At 38.8% G+C, this 24,551-nt stretch overlaps 1 gene segment (V, D, J or C); it reads right to left on the minus strand.

Moving 5' to 3' along the window:
* Positions 1 to 1,255: 1,255 nt before the first annotated feature.
* On the minus strand, positions 1,256 to 22,611 carry LOC308643381 (immunoglobulin lambda variable 2-11-like). The segment is given in 2 exons: positions 22,500 to 22,611; positions 1,256 to 1,581 (listed from the first exon to the last, which is right to left on the minus strand).
* Between the last annotated feature and the right edge of the window lie 1,940 nt (positions 22,612 to 24,551).

The following is a 24,551-nucleotide window of genomic DNA, read 5'->3' on the forward strand; positions in this document are numbered from 1 at the left end:
ACAGACATTGCAAAACCCATCCCAGAAATAAGGTCAAAAACACTTTTGAAGTGAATAAAAATCTAGAAAAATACAGGAAGGAAATGAAAGTTTAAAGGCAAACTGTGTGAAAAGATTACAGATGGAGGCTCTCCTGGAAAATATGAAATGTAGAGTAGATAGATGCTAAACAGGAAACACTCAGAGAGCTTCACAATATGATCTAATCAAGGAAGTGCATAGGAGGGAAAATGAAAAGAATCCTCCCCAAAGCAGAGGAAAACTTATAACATGTGGAATAAACATGTGAGCTATTATGTAGGCAATGAGTGTCCTCAAAAAAGAATAAACAGGCAGTGTGTGTGTGTGTGTGTGTGTGTGTGTGTGTGTGTGTGTGTAAAATTCACATTATGTTTTTTCATATCCTTTATCAATATTGTGGCCACTTTACAATGGCTTAACCTTTGTAATTTCTATATTTTATTATGGTGAGAAGACAATTGGCATCTGATAGAAACCATACTTCTAGTTTTCAATTTTGATCTTTTCCTAGGCTAGTTTCATGTGTATTGGACCTTGATTGAGGTTTGGGGAAGTTGAAGCCCCAGGAAGCTTTGTAATCATGAGGGCAAAAAACCTATATTCCATAGTGAATGTGGTTACTAAGCAATGGCATTCAGTAGCTTAGGTGTATTAAGATACTTTTTTAATGGTATTTTTTATTTACAAGGGGTTGTCAGGATGTTATTCCACTATAATTTGAGGATCATGTCTGTATATGAAATTATCCCTTTCATTCTAACTGGGGCTCCTTCTAGGAATTTGGTTGCATACCATGGAATTCATATACATTGAGAATTCCTGAGAATGAGATTCTCACCCTCCAAACTTCTTTTTCATTTATGATAAAAGGAGCCATTTACATAACACCCATCCTAACCAGGAGAAGACTCACATACATTGACCTGAGGGACTTGTGATTTCACTGAGAACTGGAGGAATTGCATTTATAGGCATGGATTTGACCTTCTTTTTCTTTAGATGAAGGATTAGAAAGACCACATCACCAGAGCAGAATAAGCTGTCACTGTCCCAAGAACTTAAAAACAAGGGTTACATTTTGCTTGTTATTGCACTATGGGACAAGAGGGGAGCTGAGAGAAGCTAAATTTCTAGTTCTTTTTGCAGAAAGAAATTTCTGAACCGAGTTCACGAAACATCTTCAGAGCAAGACACAGCTTCTATGCTTTGCGGAGGTTTTGGTCTCACTTCTCCTTCAACTTGGCCCACTGTGGTAATTGTAATTGCCTGCATATGAACAGCAGTAGTAATCAGCCTCATCCTCCAGCTGCAGCCCAGAGATGGTCAGAGAGGCTGTGTTGCCAGACTTGGAGCCAGAGAAGCGATCGGGGATCCCTGAGGGCCTACTACTAACACCATAAATCATGAGTTTATGGGTTGTTCCTGGACGATTTTGGTACCAGGAGACTTCATTATATTTCCCAATGTCACTGCTGGTTCCAGCACAGGAGATGGTGACTGACTGTCCAGGAGTTCCAGAGACTGAGGGAGGCTGATTAAGAGCAGACTGGGCCCAGAAACCTGGAAAGAGGGAAACATACTCTATGTTGAATTAATGCTTGGTCTGCTAAACCTGAGCATGAGGAGGGAAAACATCAACCCAGATGTCCCCAAGAGCCCTTCTCAATAAATACCACACTTTTACCCTGATTGAGGAGGTTAAGCAGAAGCAGAACCCAGGCCATGGTGGAGGTGCCCCAGAGAACTTCCTCCTCAGACTCCAGCACTTGGCCTGGCTCCTCCAGACTGCTTTTATCTCTCTCCTTGTCTCAGAGAGAGGAAGTCCTCAATGCAAATCTGCTTTCTGCACCTGCCTCTCTCCTCAGCCATATCTGGCCTGTCCTGGATTTTGTACACTCCTGCAGCCCTCTGCTGAAGAGTTCAGCTCTGGGAATGAAAATTTCCTGCCTTAGATTTCTTGAGAATCAGAAACTTGAATTGAGTATTCTCAATTTCCCAGGAGAGTAAGATCTGCTGAACTCCATCATCTCTGTCAGCGCCTAGATCTTCAGTGTCTCTGGTGAGATATCACTGTATCTCTGTGAACCTCCAGGGCTGGGCCACCCCACAGTGTCCTCTGCTGGTGCCTATCCTCCGAGATCTCTTTAATGTTAGAAAACAATTCTGTTTTGTTTTTAATTGATTTTAATTTTATTTTATTGGTACTGGTTACTGAACCCCAGGAATTCAACCACAGAACCCCATCTGAAGCACTTTCTATATTTTATTTAGAGACAGGAACTTGCTAAGTGGCTTAGGACCTCATCATGTTGCTGAGGTTTGCTTTGAACTCATGATCCTGTGCCTCAGCCTCCAAGCTGATGGTGTTACAGGCATGTGACACCATGGCCAAAAAATATTTTATATTTTAAACTGACATTTTATATTATGGGTTACATGATGGTATTGTTACACATATGTAAATTGATGAATGATTAATTCAGGCTAATGAACAAATGCAATACCTCGTTTTTTTTTTTTAAATTTCAATATACTAGGTTTTATTTTATCTGTGTAGAAACCTTTACCATTTTTTTATTTACTTTTCCATACATGACAATAGTGAAATGTATTACACTCATTATTGCCCATTTACAATATAAGTTTTCTTAACTCTTTATATAAAGTATGTTCATGACAAAATATGCCATTATACATGTACTCTTTTTTAATACATTACAATTCTTAATACACATATATACCACAATTTTTCATATCTCTGTTTGTATATAAGGTATGTTGACAGCAACTTCAAATGTTTTTACATAAATTTTGTATAATGATAACCATTACATTCCCCCATCCTTGCTATTCCTCTTCCCCCTCCCTTTCCCTCCCACCCCTCTTTCCTATCTAGAAATAATCTTCCTCCCATGATCTCTCTTTGAGTCTCCCCCCTTATATCAGAAAAAAAAATTGGCATTTGTTTTTTGGGGATTGGCTAACTTCACTTTGCATAATCTTCTCTAATACCATCCATTTACCTGCAAATGCCATGCTTTTGTTCTTCTTTAGTACGGGTAATATTCCATTGTGTATGAATGCCACCTTTTTATCCATTCATCCACTGAAGGACATCTAGGTTGACTCTGCAGTTTAGCTATTGTGAATTGTGCTGCTATAAACATTGATGTGGCTATGTCCCTGTACTATGCTGTTTTTAAGTCCTTTGAGTATAGATGGAGGAGAGGTATAGCTAGGTCAAATGGTGGTTCCATTCCCAGTTTTCCAAGGAATCTCCATACTGCTTTCAAATTTGGCTGCACCAATTTGCAGTCCCACTAGCAATGTAGGAGTGTACCTTTTTCCCCACATCTTCACCAACACTTGTTGTTGTTTGTCTTCATAGTAGCTGCCATTCTTACTGGAGTGAGATGGTATCTTAGAGTAGTTTTGATTTGCATTTCTCTGATTGCTACAGATGTTGAGCATTTTTCATATATTTGTTTATTGATTGTATAGCCTCTTCTGAGAAGTGTCTGAAGCATGCACTGGAGAAAAGATAGCATCTTCAACAAATGGTGCTGGGAAAACTGGAATTCCATATGCAACAAAATGAAATTGAATCCCTATCTCTTAACATGCACAAAAGTTAACTCAAAATGGATCAAGGATCTAGGAATTAATCCAGAGACTATGTGTATAATAGAAGAAAAAATAGGACCTAATCTTCATCACATAGGATTAGGCCCCACTTCCTTAATAAGAAGCCTATAGCTCAAGAATTAAAACCAAGAATCAACAAATGGGATGGATTCAAACTAAAAAGTTGTTTTGTTTTTTTCTCAGCAAAAGAAACAATCTGTGAGGTGAATAGGGAGCCTACATCCTGGAAGCAAATTTTTAACCCTCACACATAAGATAAAGCACTAATCTCTAGGGTATATAAAGAACTCAACAAGCTAAGAACCAAAAACAAACAAACAACAAAAAAAAAACTAATCCAATCAATAAATTGGCCAAGGACCTGAACACTTACCATTGTTTTTAATTTATTTAGTTAATTTATTTTTAATTCTGCAGTGCAAGATATTGAACCCAGGGCCTCAGTGTTGTAGGTCAACACTACCACTGAGCTATATCCCTAGTCCTACCAGTGTTTTTTTTTTTTAATTTTTTTCATATGACTTCACTTATTTTCTTGTGTTATTTAAGTCTGAAGGAACTTGTTTAGTATTTTTTGAGCAAACCTGTATTGTTGAATTCTTCCAGCTTTTGATTTTAGGGAGTGTCTTAGTTTTTTTCTTTTTAATGGGTTTTAAAATTAATTAATGTATTTTCATTAAGTATATATGACAGCAGAATGCATTTTCATTCATTGTACATAACTTCAGCACAACTTTTCATTTCAGTGGTTGTACAATCAGGATACTACAGTAAGAGAAACATAGATAGTGCAGTTGATGAAATGTCAGAGAAAAAAAGTTCAGAATGTACATTACCTCATTTTGTAAATCAACATTACTGAGTTATACCTCACATAACAACAATTCAACCATTCCAAGTATATATGCTACAATGTGCTTGACCATGTTCAAAGTTGTGCAACCATCGCCACAATTAATTTTAGAGCATTTTCATCACAGAAAAAGGAAACTCCATGATCATTAGCAGTCTTTCCCAATTTCTCTCTCTCTCAACATCTTCATTCACTTTTCCTACCTGTGAAAGAAATCATTTATCCACTTTCCATTTTTATGTGATGCACTATTCTGAAATTTTAAAATCACTTTATCTGAAGAGAATATTTAAGATATATTCTTATTTGATTTAGAAAAACATAATACATTAGTATTAACTAGAATCATCACACTATGCCTTAGACCAGTGGAAATCATTCCTCCTGTATTACAGAAAACATGTCCCCTTTTATGAGCATCGCACTTTTGTTCTTATTCCTACTTCACCTCACCCCTGCTGTGGAATCATTTTACTCTCTATCTCTGTGAGTCCTTCTCCTATATATTGCACATATAATTGAGTTTATATGGTGTTTATCTTTCTGTGCCTAGCTTATTTCACCTAGCATAAACATCTTTTATTTTTTCTATAAACATCATACTTACCTGAAGATTACATTAATTTTATGTTTAACTTATGTATCCAAAGAAAAACAGTTATTTAAATAATCTGGTATCTTCTTTGTTTTGTTCTGACCTATCACATGAATGTGGCATGATCAACCATACTTATCTGAAGGATATAAAATATAAACAGCTAGAGGTGTTGAGCACTTTTTCATATATTTGTTGATCAATTGTGTTTCTTCTTCTGTGAACTAACTGTTCAGTTCTTTAGCCCATTTATAGATTGGGTTATTTGATTTTTTCTTGTTAAGTTTTTTGAGTTCTTTGTATATCCTTGAGATTAATGCTTTATCAAAGGTGTATGTGGTAAAAATTTTCTCCTAATCTGATAGAGCTCTATCCTCACATTGTTTATTATTTCATTCATTGAGAAGTGGTTTTTGCATTTAAATCCCAATATATTGATTCTTGACTTTACTTCTTCTGCTTTAGGAGTGTTGTTAAGGAAGTCAATCCTAAGCTGACATCATGAAGATTTGGGACTACTTTTTATTCTATTAAGTGCAGGGTCTTTTTTCTAGTGCCTAAGTCTTGGATCCAGTTTGAGTTGATTTTCGTGCAGGGTGAGCAATAGAAGTTTTATCATTTAGCACCATATGGATTTCATGTTTTTCTAGCAGCATTTGTTGAAGAGACTATCTTTTCTCAGGTAAATGTTTTTGGCACCTTTGTCTAGTATGACAAAACCATATTTATGTTGGTTTGTCTTTGTGTCTTCTATTCTGTACCACTGGTCTACAATTCTATTTTGATGCCAATAACATGCTGTTTTGTTACTATATCTCTGCAGTATAGTTTAAGGTCTGGTATTGTGTCATTCTTCTTGCTAAGAATTGCTTTAGCTCTTCTGAGTCTCTTATTTTTCCAAATAAATTTTATGATTGCTTTTCCTATTTCTATGAAGAGTGCTATTGGGATTTTAATAGGAATTGCATTAAGTCTGTATAAAACTTTTGGTACTATGGCCATTTTGACAATATTAATTCTGCCTATCCAGGAGCATGGGAGATCTTTTTATCTTATCAAGTATTCTTCAATTTCTGTTTTTAGGGTTCTGTAGTTTTCATTGTAGAAGTCTTTCACCTCTTCTGTTAGATTGATCCCCAAATATTTTACTTTTCTGAGGCTATTATAAATGGGATAGTTTTTCTACTTGTTCTTTCAGTGGATTCACCACTGATATATAAGAATGCATTTTATTTATGGATGTTGATTTTATATCTTGCTACTTTGCTGAATTCATGTATTAGTTTTATAGGTTTTCTGGCGGGATTTTTTGGATCTTCTAGATATGGAATCATGTCATTAGAAAACAGTGATAGTACGCTGATTCCCAAACCAGATAAAGACACCTCAAAGAAAGAAAACTACAGACCAATATCCCTAATGAATTTAGATGCAAAAATCCTCAATAAAATTTTGGCAAATCGGATAAAAAAACATATCAAAAAGATCATGCACCATGACCAAGTGGGATTCATCCCTGGGATGCAAGGCTGGTCAATATACAGAAATCAATAAATGTAATTCACCACATAGACTTAAGGAAAAAAAAAACCATATGATCATCTCGATAGATGCTGGAAAAGCATTCGACAAAATATAGCATCCCTTTATGTTCAAAACTCTAGAAAAATTAGGGATAATAGGAAACTACCTTAACATGGTAAAAGCTATCTATGCTAAGCCTCAGGCTAGCCTAGCATCATCCTAAATGGAGAAAAATTGAAGGCATTCCCTTTAAAATCTGGAACAAGACAGGGATGCCCTCTCTCACCACATCTATTCAACATAGTTCTTGAAAAACTTGCCAGAGCAATTAGACAAAAGAAATTAAAGGCATAAATATAGGAAAAGAAGAACTTCAATTAGCACTTTTTGCAGATGACATGATCCTATACCTAGCAGACCCCAAAAATTCAACCAAGAAACTTCTAGAACTAGTAAATAAATTCAGCAAAGTGGCAGGATATAAAATCAATACCAATAAATCAAAGGCATTCCTGTATATCAGTGACAAATTCACTGAAATGGAAATGAGAACAACTACTCCATTCACAATATCCTCAAAAAAATAAAATACCTGGGAATCAACTTAACAAAATAGGTGAAAGAGCTATACAGTGAAAACTACAGAACTCTAAAGAAAGAAATAGAAGAAGACCTTAGAAGATGGAAGGATTTACCTTGCTCATGGATTGGTAGAATTAATATTATTAAGATGACCATACTAACAAAAGCACTTTACAGATTCAATGCAATTCCCATCAAAATCCCAATGACATTCCTTGCAGAAATAGAAAAGGCAATCATGAAATTCATCTGGAAAAACAAGAAACCCAGAATAGCTAAAGTAATTCTAAGCAGGAAGAGTAAAATTGGTGGTATCATGATTCCAAATTTTAAACTATACTATAGAGTAATAGTAACAAAAACAGCATGGTACTGGCACCAAAACAGGCTGGTAGACCAATGGTACAAAATAGAGGACACAGAGACAAATCCATGAAATTACAACTACCTTATATTTGGCAAAGGTGCTAAAACCATGCAATGGAGAAAGGATAGCATCTTCAATAAATGGTGCTGGGAAAACTGGAAATCCATATGCAATAAAATCAAATTGAATCCCTTTCTCTCACCTTGCACAAAAGTCAACTCAAAATGGATCAAGGAGCTAGGAATCAGACCAGAGACTCTGTGTCTAATAGAAGAAAAAGTTGGTCCTAATCTTCATCACGTGGGTGCAGGCCCCAAATTTCTTAATAAGACATGTATAGCACAAGAGTTAAAACGAAGAATCAACAAATGGGATGAATTCAAACTAAAAAGTTTTTTCTCAGCAAGAGAAATAATACGCAAGGTGAATAGGGAGCCTACATCCTGGGAACAAATTTTTACTCCTCAAACATCAGATAGAGCTCTAATCTCTAGAGTATATAAAGAACTCAAAAAGTTAAACAACAAAAAAGCAAATAACCCAATCAACATATGGGCCAAGGACTTGAACAGACACTTCTCAGAAGAGGATATACAATCAATCAACAAATACATGAAAAAATATTCACCATCTCTAGCAATCATAGAAATGCAAATTAAAACTACTTTAAAATACCATCTCACTCCAATAAGAATGACAGCCATTATGAAGTCAAACAAAAATAAGTGCTGGCAAGGATGCAGGGGAAATAGGTACACTCATACATTGCTGGTGGGACTGCAAATTGGTGCAGCCAATTTGGAAAGCAGTATGGAGATTCCTGGGAAAGCTGGGAATGGAACCACCATTTGACCCAGCTATTCCCCTTCTCAGACTATACCTAAAAGACCCAAGAAGAGCATACTACAGGGACACAGCCACATCAATGTTTATAGCAGCACAATTCACAATAGCTAGAATGTGGAACCAATCTAGATGCTCTTCAATAGATGAATGGATTAAAAAATGTGGCATTTATACACAATGGAATATCACTCAGCACTAAAAATTATAAAATAATGGCATTTGCAGGCAAATGGATGGCATTAGAGCAGATTATGCTAAGTGAAGTTAGCCAATCCCTTAAAAACAAATGCCGAATGTCTTCTCTGATATAATGGAGGTGACGCAAAATAAAATAGGGAGGAAGAGCATGAAAAGAAGACTACCACTAAATAGGGAAGAGAGGTGGGAGGAAAAAAGAGGGAGAAGGGGAGTTGCACAGACGATGGAAGGAGAACCTCATTGTTATACAGAATACATATATGATGTTGTAATAAGAAAAAGAAAAAAAAAAGTGTGTCACATTAGATTGGATAGAGAGAAAGGATGGGAGACGAGGGGAGGAGTAGGGAGGATAGGAAGGGCAGCAGAATAGAATAAACAATATGATTGATGTATGTACATTCCATGTATGTATTATATATCAAAATGTATTCTACTGTCATGTATGACTAAAAAAATAAACAAAAATTTTAAAAAGTGAAGTGAAATAAAAAAGAAAAAAATCAGAAAAAAAGAAAACAGTCATAGTTTCTTTCTTTACCTATTTGTATCCCTTTAATTTCTTTATTTTGTCTAATTGGTCTGGCTAGAATTTCAAGGATGATGTTGAATAGAAATAGTGGAAGAGTACATCCTTATTTGTTCCAGTTTTTAAAAGGAATTCTTTCATTTTTTTCTATTTAATTATATTGGACTTGCAAATCAAAACTAAATTAATATTTTATCTCCCTCCTGTCAGAGTGGCAATCATCAAGAATAAAGGCAACAATAAATGTTGGCAAGGATGTGGGGAAAAAGGTACATTCACATTGCTGGTGGGACTACAAAGTGGTGCAAATACTATGGAAAGTAGTATGGAGATTCCTCAGGAAAACTTGGAATGGAGACACTGTTTGACCCAGCTATTTTACTACTCCTTTATACCCAAAGGACTTAAAATCATTATTCTACAATAATGCTGCCATGTCAATGTTTATATCAGCTCAATTCACAGTAGCTAAAATATGGAACCAACCTAGGAAACTTTCAACAGATGAATGAATAAAGAAATGTGGTATATTTGTTCAATGGAATATTACTCAGCTTTAAAGAAGAGTTAAATTATGGTCTTTGACAGTAATAGGATGGAGTTGGAGAATGTCATGCTAAGTGAATTAAGCCAATCCCCAAAATCCAAAGGAAAAATGTTTTCTGTAATATGCGGGTGCTAATTCATGTGTGTGTGTGTGTGTGCGTGTGTGTGTGTGTGTGTGTGTGTGTGTGTGTATGTGTATATATATATATATATATATATATATATATATATATATATATATAGAGAGAGAGAGAGAGAGAGAGATATGATGGCATGACCAATATGATTCTACAACATGTACACTGAGAAAAATGAAAAGTTATATCCTATTTATATATGATATATCAAATTGCATAAATGTATTCTACTGTCATGTAGAAATAATCAAAACAAATTAAAAAATTTAAAAATCAGCACATGTGTGACTAATTGTTCTCCATTCATTTTCTTTTCTTTTCTTTTTCTATTTATTTTTTAAATACATGACAGTAGTGGAATGCATTACACTCATTATTACCCATATACAGAACATTTTTTTGTTACTCTGTATAAAGTATATTCATGCCAAATTATGCCATTATACTTGTACTCTTTTTTTTCCCCCAATGAGGATGACCTTCTCCGATAGAAGAGGAGTAATCTTCGGTCAAGGGTATACCAGTAGCTGAGCTCCCCTGCTAGAACTTCCAAACAAGCTCTCCATTCATTTTCTGAAAGTATTTTTAAAATTGATTTCTGTGTTTTGCATAGCCTCTGGTTCAGAGTTATTTAATTTCCTACATAAAAATATCATTGATGCTTTCCGATTTCATTTAGAGTGCATTAAGCACACATTATCTTTTCAGACTGAATCCAGCAAATAAAGCTCACACAGTATTTATGGAAGATATTTATGGTCACCTAGGAAAACAAATCACAGAAACAGACTGAAGGAACCATTAGCACAGTAAAAACACCCAAATAGCAGAGAGTTTTCTACATCTAAGTTGAATCCCAGGCCTGCTCTTAAAAGTTCCTGGGACCTGAACAGGACACCAACATGTGGACAGAAAGATTCCAGAATTAGCCCCACTCTTGTGTCTCCAAGAGGAAAAAGGGAATTCCTTATGCTCTGACAAACTTTGGGATGTGCACATTTTCTCTTCTCCATTCTACTTGATTCTGCCCTGGGACATTTTTCTGTGGTCCCAGAAGAGGCAGTGGAAACCATGAGGCTTACCTTTTTCATTTGAAGAGCTGATTCCCCAAGACAGTGTCACTTAATTCTACTACTTTTGTTACCTGTCTTCTTAGCACTTAGTGTAGCCTTGTCCTTTGACACAAAAATGCAGGGAACCTGAATTCCCGGTTTTGTTGCCAGAAGACCAGAAGGGAAGGCCTGAGGAGCCATTCAGAGTGGGAAGGTTGTGGAAAGGAATGAGTTGGGAAAAATCCCCCTGCAACGCAGGCTCAATTCTGAGCTACCCTTGCAAGAATCTGATCCCAGGGAGGGAAGAATGCAATGTCAAAACAACATGATTTAGTCAAAATGGTCATATAGTCAGCTAAAACAAAAATATCAATTTAGGATTTTAAATAGTCTCATCATACCATAACATATAATTATACATAACCTGTAAAAAGGCAAGAGACCACTAGGCCCAGGAAAGTTTCAACTGATGTGAGGACAACGAACATATGTTGTATGGATCAAATGAGACAAGAGTATCATAATAGAGAATATATTGCAAAGACTCCACACCAACCTTTAAAAAATGATAGTAGAAATAATGTCAAAGTACATGGAATGGGTGGAGAGAGACAATGTTTTCTTTTCCTTTATTTTTGCATTACAATTCTTTTTTTTTAAAGAGAGAGTGATAGAGGGGAGAGAGAGAGAGAGAGAGAGAGAGAGAGAGAGAGAGAGAGAGAGAGAGAGAGAATTTTTAATATTTATTTTTTAGTTCTCGGCGGACACAACATCTTTGTTGGTATGTGGTGCTGAGGATTGAACCCGGGCGCACGCATGCCAGGCGAGCGCGCTACCGCTTGAGCCACATCCCCAGCCCACATTACAATTCTTAATACACCATTATACCAGAATTTATCATATCTCTGATTATATATGATGTATGTTGACACGAAATTCACATCTTCATACATATATGAGAGAGACAATGTTATAGCATGGAACCAGGAGATAGAGTAAACCACAAAGCAACAGCAACAGATGGGAAACCTGTTAGATAGATTAAAAGAAGATTGATATCGAAGAACAAAAGAGTACTGATCTATAAGTCATAGCAAGTAATCTGTCCCCTCATATAAAACACAGAGGGGAAAGTTGTAATTTGTTATTATTTTAATCAAAAAGGACTTCTATGTTCAGGTCTTGCATGTAAGAAGCTTGCACGTTGTCACACAGACTAATAAGCAAAGGCCACATATACTAAATTCAACAAGTCCTGTGAGATGGACTAGAAATCAGTGATAATCTCAACAGTTGATCCACCTATCACTTTGCAGGATACACTCTATTCTCTAGGTGACAACTATAGAGACCTTGACAGTATTAGTTGCTCATGGAGAACCAATAGAAGAAAACTTATTGGCCTGTTTCTGTATTCAGATTTAACCAGATTCCTGTTCTACTGTCCTTACCTGCAGGAGCCCCTGTTCCCACTACTTAGCCCTCTCTCTCTGACCATACCCTCTGATCTCTGATCCTGCCTTTAAGATTTCCTTTATGTGCTTTTATATTCTAAGGATTCCTGGGCCCTTCCTGTCTTTTTTTTCTTTTTTTTATTGGTTGTTCAAAACATTACAAAGCTCTTGACATATCATATTTCATACATTAGAATCAGGTGGGTTATGAACTCCCATTTTTACCCCAGATACAGATTGCAGATTCACATCGGTTACACATCACATTTTTACATACTGCCATATTGGTGACTGTTGTATTCTGCTACCTTTCCTATCCTCTACTATCCCCCCTCCCCTCCCCTCCTATCTTCTCTCTCTACCCCATCTACTGTAATTCATTTCTCTCCTAGTTTATTTTCCCATTCCCCTCACAACCTCTTATATGTAAATTTGTATAATAATGAGGGTCTCCCTCCATTTCCATGCAATTCCCCCTTTCTCTCCCTTTCCCTCCCACCTCATGTCTCTGTTTAATGTTAATCTTTTCCCCCTGCTCTTCCTCCCTGCTCTGTTCTTAATTGCTCTCATTATATCAAAGAAGATATTTGGCATTTGTTTTTTAGGGATTGGCTAGCTTCACTTAGCATAATCTGCTCTAATGCCATCCATTTCCCTGCAAATTCCATGATTTTGTCATTTTTTACTGCAGAGTAATACTCCTTTGTGTATAAATGCCACATTTTTTTTTATCTATTCATCTATTGAAGGGCATCTGGGTTGGTTCCACAGTCTAGCTATTGTGAATTGTGCTGCTATGAACAACCATGTGGCAGTATCCCTGTAGTACGCTCTTTTAAGGTCTTCAGGGAATAGTCCGAGAAGGGCAATAGCTGGGTTAAATGGTGGTTCCATTCCCAGCTTTCCCAGGAATCTTCATACTGCTTTCCAAATTGGCCGCACCAATTTGCAGTCCCACCAGCAATGTACAAGAGTACCCTTAAACTATATTACAGAGCAATATTAACAAAAACAGCATGGTACTGGTACCAAAACAGGCGGATGGACCAATGGTACAGAATAGAGGACACAGAGACTAATCCACAAAGTTACAACTATCTTATATTTGATAAAGGGGCTAAAAGCATGCAATGGAGGAAGGATAGCATCTTCAACAAATGGTGCTGGGAAAACTGGAAATCCATATGCAACAAAATGAAACTGAATCCCCTCCTCTCGCCATGCACAAAAGTTAACTCAAAATGGATCAAGGAGCTTGATATCAAATCAGAGACTCTGCATCTGATAGAAGAAAAAAGTTGGCTCTGATCTACATATTGTGGGGTCGGGCTCCAAATTCCTTAATAGGACACCCATAGCACAAGAGTTAATAACTAGAATCAACAAATGGGACTTAATTAAACTTAAAAGTTTTTTCTCAGCAAGAGAAACAATAAGAGAGGTAAATAGGGAGCCTACATCATGGGAACAAATCTTTACTCCTCACACTTCAGATAGAGCCCTAATATCCAGAGTATACAAAGAACTCAAAAAATTAAACAATAAGATAAGAAATAACCCAATCAACAAATGGGCCAAGGACCTGAACAGACACTTCTCAGAGTAGGACAAACAATCAATCAACAAGTACATGAAAAAATGCTCACCATCTCTAGCAGTCAGAGAAATGCAACTCAAAACCACCCTAAGATACCATCTCACTCCAGTAAGATTGGCAGCCTTCCTGTCTTAATCAATGACTCAGGCTGATATCTGAATCTCGATGTGCATGCCTTTATCATCAATGGTATAGCTGCTTCCCTGTGTTAGTGGCCAGAAAAGTGCCCCAAAATCTTTCCTAAATGAGATCCTCCTATGAAGTATCCTCATCAGTCTTTGTCATTATTTCCAGTGCACTGATTAAAATTAATCTTTTAAAAATATTTTATTGTTCTGTATGCATGCCCCAATACTTGAAGAAAGAAGACTTGGTTCATCTTGATCCATTCCATGTTCTAAACCCACACTTGGATCATCAGGAATAACTGGTGATGGATACCAGAGAAAGGAGGGAGAAGCTGAGCTGTTCGCCTGTGCAAAGGTCTAACAGAAATTATTTGATTTGGTATATGTGGCCTTGCTTATTAGTCTGAGTGACAATGTGCAAGCATCTACTCCACAGACTAAGTCTCTAATGGCCACTTTCTCCACCCAGTACCATAGTAGGAAACACATATCAGTGAAGGTCTGTGCCACTCTCCTGTGTCCCAAATCAATGCCAACCTGTCTTCTGCTCTTACTCTCTGCTTCACTTTCTCCTGCTCCAGCACTTAATGGAGGGACTTAAGCCTGTCCATTGTTCAGACAAGTGTTAAGGAATGGAACAAGCTTTGGATGTCTTTAGGTTCTGTAAACTAGGTAGAATCAGTTACTGTGTCTCACCTTTTGGGAAACAAGTCTATGCTTACTCACTTGTTTAAAGAATTCTTGGCTATATTTTTATGTATAAATGTACTCAGTTACCCATTTTAAGAGGAGTCCTAGGTAGAAATTGGTTTGTGGTCACCATTGTAATCATGAACTGTTGACAACCACAGAGGAAGAAAAGGTATACACACACAACATATCTTCCTTCTTGAGCAAAAGGATTTTTTGAAAAACAAAACAAAACAAAACAAAAAAACCTTATTCTATTGAGAGACGCAGGGCCATCCTGGAAAAGTGTTCAGGTGTTTGAGGGAAGAGATAATCCTTGCAAAGAACACAGTTACAACTAAAATTCTGTCTGGTATACCTCACTTGACTTTGATGACAAAAGTTTAAGACTTAAAGGAAGACAGCATCTTTCAATTTGTCCTCATTCCCTCAGTAATGTCCTCAGAATTTCTCAGTGGTTGTTACTTCACCAACAGATGTGCTCATGAAGAGCAAAAGCAGAGATGTTGACTGAGTAATTCCATGCAGGTCAGTACAGGGAATAATACGGAAATAATATGGGAATAGGAGGTACCAAGGTTGAGGATTTCCCTCAGAACTACTGGCACTGGACCAAATGGGCATCTTCATAGTGTCCTTTCCCTAATGTAAGAATTTAGGAAGAGTTACATATTCAGGTAAAATATCGTACAGCAAAGAAGAAATTATTATTGGCCTTAGACAATGAGTAGGAAATTTTGTTTCCTTTTACACTTCATGGTTGAACAAAAGAGGAACTGAGAGAGATCTGGATTCTCATGGCCCTGTGGCCTGAAGCTGTCTCTGTGCAGGGCTGAGGAAGAAACTTCTTAGTGAATAGGAACATGTGAGCTCAAGTCACATTTTTGCACCCATTCCCCATAAACTTGGAGCACTGTGTAAATTGCTGCTGCTTGTATATCAGCAGCAATAATAATAAGGCTCATCCCCAGCCTGAAGGCTAGAAATAGTCAGAGAGGCTGAATTGCCAGACTGGGGGCCAGAGGAGTGATCAGATACACTGGAGGGATGATTAGTGGCTCCAAAAATCAGGATTTTGGGAGATGCTCCTGGGAGATTTCGATACCAGGAGACATTATTACAAATCTCAATATCATTGCTGGTTCCAGTGCAGGAGATGGTGACTGGCTGTTCTATAGACCTAGAGGCTGATGGAGGTTGAGTCAGAGCAGACTGGGACCAGGAACCTGAAAATATAGAAAAACACACTCTGTTTTTTCATTGCTGATCCTAGATGAACCAGAGCTGGGGAAGATACATTAGCCCTGATGTTCCTGTGTCCCTTCCCTAGGGCATCACCTGTGCCCTGAGTGAGGAGGGTAAGGACAAGCAGAGCCCAGGCCATGGTGGTGATGCCTGAAGAGTCTGCCTCCTGAGCCCCAACACTGGGCCTGGCTCCACACACCTCTCTTATCCCCTCCCATGACTCAGAGGAGGGAGGGTCTTCCATGCAAATCTGTTTCTAGCATCTGCCTCTCCTCCCCCAACACTTAGATGCCTTGGATTCTGGATACCTCTACCTTACTGGTCAAAAAGCTTAGCTGAGGGGATTAAAATTGTTTGATGTGCATTTATTTTCTCAATCAGGATAGACTGAGCTTGTGGAAGTGCTGAGGAATTAGAGCCCCTTTGGGATGTCCCTAACCTTCCAGTAGTGGAGGTTCTGTGAATGTCACATAAAGATTCCCAGGACTTCTGTGTGCTGTGTCAGTATCCTGAGAACATAGTATCAGGATGGTGGGTAGATCCATTCTCTCCCATTCTCAGGAAGAGATATGGCTGGGAGAACCACACATGCTCCTCAATCTGCTCAAGTTCTCTTGGCCCTTTGTGTTAGGATATATGTTTAAATATTGCTGAGTCCTCTGCCTTGGGATAAAAATTGGGGCTGGATTTGATGATGAGACCTATTGTTATTGATAAGTCTTCTGGAAAATAGTGCATTGTAGTTCAACATGTTTAGGATTGGCACCCTACTTCTTTAGAGATAATGAGGGGAAGCACCTGTTTGAACCACATTACTATTCATGGTAAACTACAGCTTTGGCTCTTCTCACTCCAGATTCTCACTGCCCACTGATGTACTCACATGGAGGGTATAAGACTCCTGGAAAGGAAGGGGAAAGGAACTGGATAATCTTCTGTGCTTCCTGTCCTCAGTCCCACCCCATCTCCCAATCTCTGGCTCCTTACTTGCCCCCGGTGCCTTCTAGTCTACCCTATGTGCCTCTTCCTTTTTTTTTCATTGTTTTATTGGTGCATTATAGTTGTACATAACAATGGGATTTGTTCTTATATATTTGCACATGCACACATATAACAATTAACTTGGCCAGTATAATTTCCCAACACTTCCTACCTTCCTCCTCTCCTCCCACCTCTTGTCCTTTTCCTCTACTGATCCACCTTGACTTTCCATTACATCCCCTCAGCCCACCACCCTAACTTGTTTTCCTTATTTCCTCTCCAGCTTCTTTGTGTTAGAGAAAACATATAGCTTTGACCTTCTAAATTTGTTTTATTTCACTTTACACGAGAGTCTCTACTTCCTTCAACTTTTCTACAACGGGCATATTTTCATTTTCTATGGCTGAATAAAGTTCTATTGTGTATATATAGCACATTTGCTTCATTCATGCACTTGTTGATTGACACCAAGGCTGGTTCCTTAGTTTGGCTATTGCAAATTGTGTTGCTGTAAGCATGGGTATGCATGTATCACTATAATATTATGAATTTAATTCCTTAAGATAAATACTGAGGAGTGGCATAGCGGGATCTTATGATGGTTCCATGCCTAGTCTTTTGAAAATTACTGTACTGATTTCTATTCTAGTTGTAGTTATTTATCATCCCACTAACAGAGTAAAATGTACTTTTTCTCCACATCCTCTCCAGCATTTATTATTTGTATTCTTGATGATTGCCATTCTGATTGATGTAAGATGAAATCTCAGTGTAGTTTTGATTTTTATTCCCCTAATTAGTAATGATTTTAAACATTTTTTTTCATAGATTTGTTGACCATTTCTTTTTTCAGAAGTGTCTGTTTGATTGCCCATTTATCCCATTGATTTATCTGATTTTTTTATTTTAAAGATTTTTGAGTTCTTTATGTAGTCTAGTTATTAATCCTCTCTCAGAATAGTAGCTAACAAAACTTTCTTTTTTTATTAATACGTTTTTATTATTAGTTGTTCAAAACATTACAAAGCTCTTGACAAATCATATTTCATATATTTGATTCAAGCGGATTATGAACTCCTCTTTTTACCCTGTATACAGATTGCAGAATCACATCGGTTACACATCCATGTTTTTACATACTGACAAACTATTATATGTTGTATTCTGCTGCCCTTCCTATCCTCTACTATCCCCCCTTCCCTCCCCTGCCCTCCCCTCCCATATTCTCTCTCTACCCCATCTACTGTAATTCATTTCTCTCTCGTTTTTCCCCCCTTTCCCCTCACTTCCTCTTATATGTAATTTTGTATAACAATGAGGGTCTCCTTCCATTACCATGCAATTTCCCCTCTCTCTCCCTTTCCCTCCCCCCTCTCATCCCTGTTTAATCATGATTTTCTTCTCATGCTCTTTCTCTCTGCTCTGTTCTAATTTGCCCTCTTTATATCAAAGAAGATATTTGGCATTTGTTTTTTTATGGATTGGCTATCTTCACTTAGCATAATCTGCTCTAATGCTATCCATTCCCTGCAAATTCTATGATTTTGTCATTTTTTTAGTGCTGAGTAATACTCCATTGTGTATAAATGCCACATTTTTAATCCATTCATCTATTGAAGAGCATCTAGGTTGGTTCCACATTCTAGCTATTGTGAATTGTGCTGCTATAAACATTGTTGCGGCTGTGTCCCTGTAGTATGCTCTTCTTAGGTCTTTTAGGTATAGTCTGAGAAGGGGAATAGCTGGGTCAAATGGTGGTTCCATTCCCAGCTTTCCCAGGAATCTCCATACTGATTTCCAAATTGGCCACACCAATTTGCAGACCCACCAGCAATGTACAAGCATACCCTTTTCCCCACATCCTAGCCAGCACTTGTTGTTGCTTGTCTTCATAATGGCTGCCAATCTTACTGGAGTGAGATGGTATCTTAGGGTGGTTTTGATTTGCATTTCTCTGACTGCTAGAGATGGTGAGCATTTTTTCATGTACTTGTTGATTGATTGTATGTCCTCCTCTGAGAAGTGTCTGTTCAGGTCCTTGGCCCATTTGTTGATTGGGTTATTTTTTTCTTGTGGTTTAACTTTTTGAGTTCTTTGTATACTCTGGATATTAGGGCTCTATCTGAAGTGTGAGGAGTAAAAATTTTTTCACAGGATGTAGGCTCCCTATTTACCTCTCTTATTCTTTCTCTTGCTGAAAAAAAAAAAAACTTTTTAGTTTGAGTAAGTCCCAATTGTTGATTCTTGTTTTTAACTCTTGTGCTATGGGTGTCCTATTAAGGAATTTTGAGCCCGACCTGCACAATATGTAGATTGGAGCCAACTTTTTTTTCTATCAGATGCAGAGTCTGTAGGTTTTCTCTTCACAATCTGAATTGTTTCCCTTACTGTGCAGAAGCTTTTAAAGTTGATGTCATCCCATTTATTAATTCTTGGCATTATTTCCTGAGCTTTAGGGATACTATTAACAAAGTCATTGCCTGTGACTAATAACTGGAGTGTTGATCTTATGTTTTTTCTAGTGTTGGCATAGATTCTGCTCTAATTCCTATATGTTTATTCACTTGAGCTCATTTTTATGCAGGATAATTCTAGTTTCAATCTTCAACATATGGATAACCAGTATTTTTAGCATCATTTGTTAAAAACGCTGTCTGTTTTTGGTACCTTTATCAAGGACCAGAAGATTATAGATGTACACACACCTACAGTATGTGTCTGTGTCTTATTTTTTGTACCATTGGTCTATGTGTCTGTTTTATGCCAGTGCCATGCAGCTTTTTTTAGTATAACTCTGCCAATGTCTCGGCTGGGCACAGAATCACGAGCCACCACACAGCTTTGTAGATTCAAACAGCAATTCTTTATTCCCGAACTCACACCGGCCTCCACACACGTTCTGGGGCAATCCCAGTTCTGCTACCAATTCACCTACTACACGAGGCTTTCTTCCCAAAATCCTCTCTGAATCTCAGGAGAGCTCAACGGGAGCTCAGGCAGCAGGAACGTCCTAATCTCGGCAGCAATAATCTTCAACCTCCAACTTCCCTAAAATCCCTATTGTCTTAAACTGGGAACGCCCTAAACCCAAGGACCGGGATACTATACTTCCTCAAACTGCAGAATACACCCTAATCCTGGATCCACCCTCATCCTTGAGTAGGGTCACCTTTCTCAAACACACATGCAATGTCAACAGCGAAATTCCAAGACAAGTCCATTTAACATGGGGTACACTGGCAAGGAAATTTCGATGCGTCATTCCTACTTGGTAATGGCCCTCAGCATAACTCTGTAATAGAATTTGAATTAAGGAGTTGTGATGTCTACCAACAGCATTGTATTGTGATGCCTGGTGACATACTGCTTAGAACTGCTTTGGCTATTCTGGGTCTTTTTCCAAATGAATTTTTGAACTATTTTTTTTTCTAGTTCTTTGAATAATGTAATTGGAATTTTGCTGGGAATTACTTTGAATCTGTATATTGCTTTTGGTAATGTAGGTACCTTTTCCTTTGTCCTCTGACTTCCTTCAGGATGGAATGTGTCTTCTGCCTCACCAGGTGCCCATATCCACACTCTCAGGATTCTTTTCTTGCCTCAGGACAATTTGTCTCAAGTGAGTGATCCTGCACCATATATGGACTCAGGTTTTTGAAAATGTAACCATTGAAATCATTACATTTTTATCTGGTCATAAAACTGAATGAGACAAAAGTGGATCAGGAGAAGATGATCAACTTTTCAAATAAGTTCAAAGAAAGAATTTGTGTGACAATGAGTGTGCTCACTGAGGATTAGGAATGCTTCTGGGAAGACAGAATGTGAAGTCCCAGTTTTGGGAGAAGAAACCGGTGTTCAGATTGTTGTAGAGGACCCTCCCATGGAAATTACATCAGGATGTGTTTGCTTGTCCACAGGTCACAAGTCCCAGTTTCCTCTAAACTCTGTGCTTTAGGAGCCCATCTCAACTCACAGATGTGCATCTTCCTAAGGTTAGATCGTCTCCTCCTTCCTCCTTCTAGAGGAAGATGCTTAATCTAGCAGTTTTTTTCAAGATAGAGTTGAGTTGGGGTTACACAGCGATCAAGCCTGACTGCTCTTTGACAGAATGGAAAGAAGAATGATGAGTATAAAGCCACCGTCAGTAACTTAGCAAGGCCCTAAGCAACTCAGCAAGATCCTGGGTCTAAATAAAATATTGTCTGAAAAATGGCTGGGATGTATCTCAGTTGTTAAGTGAGCCTGGGTTCAGTCCCTGGTACAAAAAATATATATATCTTTAGGCATTTTTTAGAGCACAATTATTATGAACAATCACTTTAATGTCATTGTTCACACTACATCCACATGACAAACATGTTCATTAGCATAAAGAGAGGTGATTGAAAAGGTGGCAAAAGATGGCCTCTCAGCATGGGTAGAAGGAATGTGTGTTTGGAGCAAAAGATTGTTTGGGAACTGAGATTAGGGATTGTGTGTGTTTCCAACATTATGAGATACACTCTTTGAGGAGTTAATTTAAATTATAATGCCTGTTATTTTAGGTATTAATAAAATAGTAGTGTGTTGTTGACCTTCTCAGAAACCTTTAGATGAATCCATGAAGCCAACATCCTGTGTCATTGTTGCCTGAGATCACTGTGTATAATTTTCTGGGAACATTCCAGGTTACCTGGCTCTTCCTGAAAGAAGCAAATTCTGATTCTCATGCCTGTTTCATTGTACTATGTCATATTGCCACTGTGAACATATTCAGGGTACCCATGCTGAAGGAGCCACTGTTTCACTTCAAGTGGTTGTGGAATTTTTTTCATCCAATAATCAATGACATAGACATAATAAGCATGAGTTCCCATAAAGGACTACATAATGACCATTGCATAAAACATGATTAATAACTGATGAAGCTAATCAAAATGATCAAAACATACAAATAAATTCCCAGAGCATAGTGTTGAAGAAAAGTCAATATGTTGGTTCCTTGTACAGTAGCAATGACATAAAGGACAAAATATGCACATGAGATGCAATGGGAAATGAGTGGTCCCTAATCTTGAAAATCTAAAGACCATAAATCATCATTGATCTGATATGCCAAGTTCCTATGGCATTCAATAGTAAAGTCCTGTGGATATTTTGATAGTTAATATTTTTCAAATTACCTCTATTATTAGTGACCTTTTTGTTGTCTCTTCTAAGTATTTATGAAGAAAGGTTGGTGAACCTGTACTATGTTACAGTCAGGCAAGATAAATTAGATCTATTGCTCTATAGCACTGTAGGGTGAATTTTCATCAAGATGATGTAGTGTATTTTAAATGATTTTATCATTACATTATAGTCATTTGTAATAGTGGGGTTCAATTAGACATATTTTCTTCCATTTTAATCCATGGTACTTCCCCTTTCCCTCACTTTCTTCATCTATATTAACCTTTTTCTCTACTGTTTATTCTATTTACTTATTACTTTTTTAAAATTGGTGCATTGTAACGTGGACGACTACGCCCTCCCGGCGGAGGCGCCACACGAGGGCTAGAGCTCTGGCTCGCGCAGTCGCAACCCGCGGAGGACACTGCGGGTGGGTCTCGCCAAGGCGGAGCGAGGACGTAACGCATGGATCCTGATGGGTCTGTACAAGATCCTGAAGATAAGGAATATTCTTCTGTCTGTGTTGGCAGAGAAGATGACATTAAAAAATCTGAAAGAATGACAGCTGTTGTCCATGACAGAGAAGTGGTCATTTTCTACCATAGAGGAGAATATCATGCTATGGATATTCGCTGTTATCATTCAGGAGGACCTTTACATTTGGGAGAAATAGAGAGGGGGGGGAACATGGCCGCCGACGAGGAAGCAGTGACTCTAATGTCTCCACATTAACGAGATCAAAAAGACCCTTTGGAACAGCGGCAGTCTTCACACTGAGGAACTCCTAGCAAAATTCCATGAAGAGGGGTCCTGCCGGGATCTGGTAGGTCTATTAGAAGTGTCGGTTTGTGGCCGCTGGGACTCGGGGCCCGGGGACTGTGGTACTTGCCGGCGGTCGCCTCCCCGGCCCCGGGCGCCGCTGGAGCTCGAGCCAGAAAAACACGGACTGGGACGCGGCGTGGCTGGCTAGAAGCCGGGAACGCTGGGGGCGGACAGAGCGACCAGGGCAGCGCTGGCTGTGGAGGCCGTGGATGAGAGAGGCGTGGGAGCTCGAGGCAGAGACACACCGGAGAGAGCGAGCCAGCACCCCGCCATCATCCCGAAATAGCGAGAAGAGGAAGATGGCGGCAGGAAGTAAGTAAGCCTCTCCGTTTTCCGCGCCCCGCACCGCCGCGTCTGAAAAGCTGAGACTGACAGCCGCGCCGACTCAGCATTAAGCCATCCAGCCGAGGCGGCTGGTCAGCCCTTCTCATTCTGCGGAGGTGGATGCCTGCCAGGCCTTCGTGGGTAGTGGCCGCAGGGTCCAGGCGGGGCTTGGGAGACAGTGGGGACCCGCCCGTGGCGTTGGTCGCCCGGCAGGGGGAGGCGAACTGTCGCCGTTTGCGGAGGACAACACTGTGGCAGAGGGCTGGAGTCGCAGGGCTGCAGCGCAGGAGATAACTTCATTGAAGCCTGCTGCTACAGGTGTGTGGACACCTGGCTTTCCCTCTCCACGCATTGGGGAAAACTTAAGAGCCCCTCCCAGCTCTCCCGTGAGTGCTACAGTCAGCCCGAGGGAGTCAGAGGTGGTGCAGGACTGCCGCTCCCGCCAGGGCTGACTGCTGAGGTCTCTTGCACCAGCTACGGGGGTGTGGCTACCGGAGGGCAAGTAAAATTCGCTGAGGATTCTCAGCACCAAGCTCTACAAAATTAGTGTCTGAGGGAATGGCAAACTAGAAGAGTGTGCCCAGTCATTCATGAAAACAGGGCTCCCAGGAGCAGCAGACCTGGCGTGTAGCCAGTATTGTGGTGAGCGGCACCCGTGAGAGGGGCCTGGCTAGAGGAAAAGTGGAAGGGATTGGACACAAGAGGAGGCCCTAGGCACTCAGGTTTGGAGACTCGCCCAGTATGGGAGGAGCTGCTGCACAGTGATTGGTTCCCGCGTACTGACGGGAAAGACTTGACCTGGTGGGCACAGCGCCACCTAGTGGAAGAGAAATTAATCAAACTCTAAGACGGCATTTATTAGGTTTTTTTTCTTGATTGGGGTTTTTCTTTCATCTTCATTTTTCTATCTTGGTTTTTTTTTCCTTTCTCTTTTTTTTCTTCTTTCTCTTCTAATCTTAATTTTAATTTTTTTAATTATTATTAATATATATTTTTTCAATTTTTGTTCTTTTTTAGTTCCTATTTCTTTCTTCTTTTGTCTGTTCATTTTTCTTATCCCCCTTCCTTGAATTCTACCTGCCTACTCTCATTCTCCTTAGTGACTTCTTCCCTTCCCTTCTAATACCTTTCCTTCCTAGCATCAAATAAATTTATAGGAATAAACAGTAACTCAGCAGTCAATCAGAACAAGAAGCAACATGAACAGCTTCAAGAAACAAGGAAGAAAAGGAGTACAAACAATGCAGGATAGCCTAAATAT

The sequence above is a fragment of the Spermophilus citellus genome (genome assembly GCF_964194105.1).
Source record: "Spermophilus citellus genome assembly, chromosome: 3".
In the NCBI taxonomy this organism is placed as follows: Eukaryota; Metazoa; Chordata; class Mammalia; order Rodentia; family Sciuridae; genus Spermophilus; species Spermophilus citellus.